This window comes from Nelusetta ayraudi, unplaced genomic scaffold (assembly GCF_046127955.1).
Source record: "Nelusetta ayraudi isolate G7.1 ecotype Tasmania unplaced genomic scaffold, CSIRO-AGI_Nayr_v1 ptg000135l, whole genome shotgun sequence".
Taxonomy (NCBI): domain Eukaryota; kingdom Metazoa; phylum Chordata; class Actinopteri; order Tetraodontiformes; family Monacanthidae; genus Nelusetta; species Nelusetta ayraudi.
This window is the reverse complement of record NW_027466185.1, coordinates 18,529,854-18,535,853: the sequence shown is the minus strand read 5'-3', so window position 1 is coordinate 18,535,853 and position 6,000 is coordinate 18,529,854.

The window sequence follows — 6,000 nt, the reverse complement described above, 5'->3', positions numbered from 1 at the left end:
CTATGGGAACAGGACAGTTTGACTTGTGTTGTTGCTGCTGTTTACAGGTAAACGGCGGGGGAAACAACCTAAAATTGAACTGCCAAGGAAGACAAATGTGCACCCACAAAAGAAAAACCAGCAGTAACAACTACACACCAATAACACACATGGTGTTATTGGTGTGTAGTCACTAGATAATGAAAGACCCCTTGACACCAGTTTTTTTTTTTTTTTTTTTTTTTTTTTTTTTTTACATTACGTGTTCCCACATATTAAATCAGCAGCGAGGCTCAGAGGGAGGCACCCTCTCTGCTGCGCGCTGAGCCGCCTCAGCCCCGTCACATTTGCAGGTGGACCGTTGAAAGCTTAAGTGGCACTCGCATTACGATCGGCACGGCGATAATTTGATACGTCGCGTTACACCTGTCGGGGACGTGAAGGCTCTAATAAAACATAGAGCGGAGCGGAAAGATTAAACGTTTCAGCGTTTCAGTACGAGGCAGGAGTGTGGAGTGTTTTGCACGTGGAGGGCGGGACGTACAGGAAGGTAACCATTATTATGGCGCAGGCGGAGGGGGGGGGTAAGAAAACCCACGAGCGTAGCGTTTACGATCTCTGCTGACTTTGGGAGATACAGAATTAATGTTAAAATATATTAACGAAAAACAGTGTTGAATTTAAATGAGTAAACAGGCCAAAGTAAACGCCACAATCCCCAATTTCCCTGAGTGCGTTTCACATCCAGGCTGCTTCCGATTGTTCCGAAACAGATGGTTGGTTCTGAATGAGCAGCTCTATTTTCCCTTTGGCAAAGGGGGACGATGACTATGATAGAAATAAATAAATAAATGTCGATTTTAAAACATAAGCACTTAACAAAGTCCAGCTAAAGCACGCTACGTGAGCTTAAACAAGTTCGTCCAATAAACTGCATTCTTCCCTTTTCATACAAGATGCCAACGAGACAGTAATGAAACAAAATATTTGTTGAAGATAAAAGTAAACAGATTATTCACATTTGTTCTTGAGAATATTTAACATTAAAACAATGGATCAACAATATGACACGTTATTTAAATTACAAATTGCAAATGATTCAGGAGTTTATCCTCTTCTCCCACCGCAATACACAATTTGTTTTTTCATCTCTAGAGGGTGCAGCTGAACTACTCCCCCCAAAAACAAACAAATAAAAAAAAGAAAATCTGCAAGACAATAAAACATCCAGTGAGGGAGCAAGGAAAGTTTTGAGTTCCCAATAAAATAAATTAGCAAGCGTGTGAATGTGAGTGGGCTGGACGTTCTAATGTTAGCTACAATTATACTGGATTGGATTTAGCCTCAAATCTGGAAGGTTGCCCTCGGCTCAGAACTCTGTCACCATGTCATGCTTCCAAGGCACCACCGTCATTTACGGACCTGCCTCCGATGCATAAGACTGTTTGTTTGATCTTGCTCATCTCAAGCCAGTTAGAATTAAACTAAGAGCTGTGTGCCAGATGTAGGTCCGTCACTAATAGTTGTCCCCTTGGAAACGGGACATTGAAACAGTTCTGGTAACAGAAGGTGACTCCATATTTATGGTTACATCCAGCTTAATTTTAGCCAATGTTGGCAGTCATTTGCAGCATGTTCGGAAACACGGTCAGTTCGGCTTCGCCACAAAAGAACAGAACAGGCTCAACATCAACAGACAGACAGAAATAACATGCTGAAGCTTTACATGTGTTTTTTATGACATTATTTCTGACAATGACAAAAATTGCAGCTTTAAGCACTTACTGACCCCGCCCTGCATTGTCATGCCATTTTTGGCAGAACCTCACGTTTTACATACTGACCCACACATGGCAATTACAGACGGGATAATTGCCAGCGATGCAATTTCAAGCTGCAAACTAATTTCCTTTGGTCAGCCGCTCTTGGAAATTCTTTAACACCAAAGGTGTGGTATCACGTAATTACCAGCTTGTCATATATATGTTAAATTGTCCGCCAGGCGTCCACCGTATTGTTTTGTCTTTAGTCATAGCTGTCTGTGGCAAGAGTTTAGCGAAATGCTGTGACGCGTCGCGGTTTTGCTTCAAAGAAGCGATTCATCAACGTCGCCCCCGGCACCAATTGGGAAACTCATGCGGCAACCATCCGGCCTCGCTGACGGTACGACAGTGTGATTTGTCGGCCTGTCCACCAGCAAAGTTTTTTTTTTTTTTTTTTTCCATGGGCATTTTTGCAGATTTGTGCATAAAAACAAATTTGGTAAATGTTATTCTAAGGCAGGAGCCCTGGACGCATTCCAGCATCAGGATATTGTCGGAGTTTATCTGCAGAGACCACGACTGTGTTTTTATCACTGCCTCCGTCCAGCTTGGATTTTATTTGTAATATCATGGCAATGGCGCAGCAAAGACCTTACTGATAACGCCAGCACTGCGGCGAGCCCGCCCTGAAATAGGTTCTGGCCATGTGACGTGTCTACATTAGGATTAAACTTTAACCCTATAAAACTATTTGTATCGTATTTGCCATGTGAGCTTCTGAGACCTCTATCCTACCAACATGGGTGGATAGAGGAGCCTGTTTTTGACTAATCATTGTCTACATTGAGAGAATGCATCTTAACTACGTAATTTATTCCACACTGTCAAAGCCTCTTTGATGCTGTTGGGAAATAAGGTACTTCCCCTCTCAATGGTCTCGTTACATTTTGTAACGTCATCGACACGTGTACTATAATACAAACACAGTATCTCAAAGAGATCTAATTAATGGCTGAAATGCTACCAATCCAATTTAGACAAATCAAAATTTATCCAATTGTTAATTGGTCTTTTGATCTAAAATTGCAATTGTTGTGAAAAAAAAATTGCCAAAAATAAACACAATTTAGCAAATATGATACAAGAAATATCAAACAATGAAATGAATGACTGGAAGTGGAATTTAATTCCACTTGAAAATGTAAATATTGTCTCAACAAACAGATGTGCATGTGCAGCGACTGAAAACTCGATCCTGCTAATGAATCGAGATTGTTGTTGCACGCTCGGATCGCATCACACCTCTCGGTGCGTACACTCAGCGAGCCCCTTGGCATATTCAAGCAGGAGTCCACCATCCATTCCTGAAACAAATGTAAGACGTTAAAACCAACACCCTGGTGCCTAAATGATCTTAAAAAAGGAAAATGGTAATTGCAAAGATATGAACACAGAAGTGGAGCCTGCGCTGGAAGGAAAGCATAAAAATGGTACATGGAGAAAAAAATAATATTTGGGTTTTATATGTTGTATTATGATATTGTGCTCCACGCTTCTGGGAGATGTGTTCAATTTCAACTCCGGGGGCCGACACACTTTTCCCTCTAATAACACAGCAAATAGGTTTGGACTAGAGATCCATTTTGCCAGAGCAGAGTTCAGCACTCTCAGAGCGTCGTCCGCGCTTTCTGTGCTTCAGCCCGCATTCACTACTTCACTTCCAGCCTTGCTTTGCTTTGCTTTGCTTTGCTTTGCTTTGCTTTTTATACTCAGCGTCTTTGACTCACCTTCTACCCTCACCACCTTCTTTTGCTGTGCAGGCCAGGGATGCTGATTACTCACGAGGGCTCTCTTTCTTGGAATCAGATGAAAGCAACGGCAAACCCGAGCTTCACGACGGCTACTGCCTGTGCGACCACAGATGGTTCCTGAGGGGGAAAAGTTTAAGGCTAAATAATATAGAGGCTTTTTATTTCAGTTGATTAAATTCACTTCACATTCCTTATTTTATGAGCAAACAAAGCAATGACTCTGACTCTGACTCTAAGTTGTTTTTTTGTTTGTTTTGTTTTTTTCTTATACTTGTCAGCGGCTGTTTGAAATTGCAAGCGATCCATGTCCAAAGGCGCTATAAAACACTCTCATTCAACAGCTCAGTTGAGTTTACAGAAAAAATGGCATGTGGCACATTCGAAATGGAGTGCGCAGCGTAGCGGCATGAATGCACCGTCCCTGAGATGGAAATAACACATCCACAGGTCCATCATGATGCGCCAGAGACGGCAGTAAGTTTTATGAAACTATCTGCGTGTTTAATGATGTTTCCTCCATTTGCTCCAAGAATAGAAGAGTTACTCAGCCGTGTAGTTGAGCTAGCAGTCATTTTTTTGTTTGTTTGTTTGAGCACCCAAACAGAATCTTACATTTCATTTACACAAATTGTCATACGTAAGTGTTATTTTTGTTTGTGAGGGTAACAAAACTGGGCAGATAAGATAATAAGAGAATCGACAAAAGAAGTTTGGAAATGCGTATCACCTCTGTCCACAACTCACGATTTCACAGGCTGAAGGGTTTCATACATCCATCTGCTCGTTTCCTTCATTGACTGAAGAGTATCAAAAGATTGACAGGTCTTTGTGACATCACACATTGGTTTGTGATGATTCGTTCTGAAACTCGGAGACTAGTTTCATGGTCAGCGTCACCTTAAGCCTCAGGGTGGTTTTGAATCTGGTGATTGGACATCCAAGACCCGCCTACTGATGACACGTTGTTTTCAACTCAAAATTAGACCAAAACAGACTACATGTGTATTAAGTGGACATCTTTTTTTTTTCTAGGACCAACACATTTGTTTTGACCAGATTGTAAAGGTTTGAATTTCATGCCTTTTTCCATATTGACAGCCAGTATTTTTTTTTAAAAGTAATTTTGTAATCAACGTTTGGCGGTCCCTGCTGGCCTAACAATATAATGCAGGATTTTTGGGTTCTCACGTATTGACCTCTTTTTTTGAAACCCGAAGTGTTGTCTTTCGTTTTATACAGTTAACGGTTTTGTCCTGTGTTTCAAGGACGGTTCAAAACACAATTAGCTGAAACTCATGATAAAGAGCCACAATAACGGCTGCAGAGTCACGATTCCCACTGAAGTCGTCTGAGCAGGACTCGCTGGAACCACACAGAAGGTCTATTGTTGCTAATTGTTTGCTCCTTGTCCAGTGTAGCAGCTGTCAGCTGCTGTTATTATCCTCACCATATAATGAGAATAATAGGAAATATTAATTCCGATGCTGAGAAAAGAACTTCAGTGTGAAAGAGCAGGATGAATGACTTAGCAAGTTGTATAGGCTAGTTTAGGTAGCCCTCTTATTATCTAGCTCTGCAATAAGTTGATGTGTCAATGGGAACTACTGACTGAATATAAAGATGGGTGGAGTCATTGTGACGTCATCCATTGGTTTATCCGTTGTAAAGCCTAAAGACAGGTTTCATAGTCATTTTATACTAGTGATTTAGCCCAACCAAAAATGTTTTAATCAGTTTGTAACGGTATGAATTTTGTGCTATTTTCCATATTGACATCCCGTCATTTTGCAACCGACTTTGGCGGTCTCTGCTGGCCAAATGATAGAATGCAATTGTCTTCTATCACAGACACAGCAATATTTTAGATGTCCTCTTTGTACCTTTGTCATCCTCAGAAGGTCACATGGATGGTTTTGTGTGACGTCACACAACACCACGGCAACAAAGAAAACATGTTAAGGTACAAAGACGACATCTAAAACATTTCTGTGTCCGTGATAGAAGAAAAATATTAACAATCGAATGTATTCAATGAAAAGATAATGAATCCCATTCAGTTATTAAATTGCATAATGCAAGTTTTTGGCATTTCTGCATTAGCTTCCGTTGGCGGTTTTTCCACATGTGGGGTATTGAAGATATTTGACCTTCACCGAACAAACACCACCACCACTTTGCCTTTGACTGATCTCGTCTCTGTGGAAGCTTTAGAGTCAAATACATCAGGATGAACCAAATACGGATCAATTTGCCTCATTTGGGGATTGAGAGCCGATTCCTTGGCGTAAAGTGGGCGCGTTTCGATTAGAGGCGGCAATTAAATGGAAGTCCCTCATAGATCTGGATCTTCACACACGGCAACCTGGGCCGGCTACAGGTACAAGAGCAGCAACCCCCTGTGTAAATAAAGAATCTCCATCACTCCATCTACATTCAGCGACGATCGG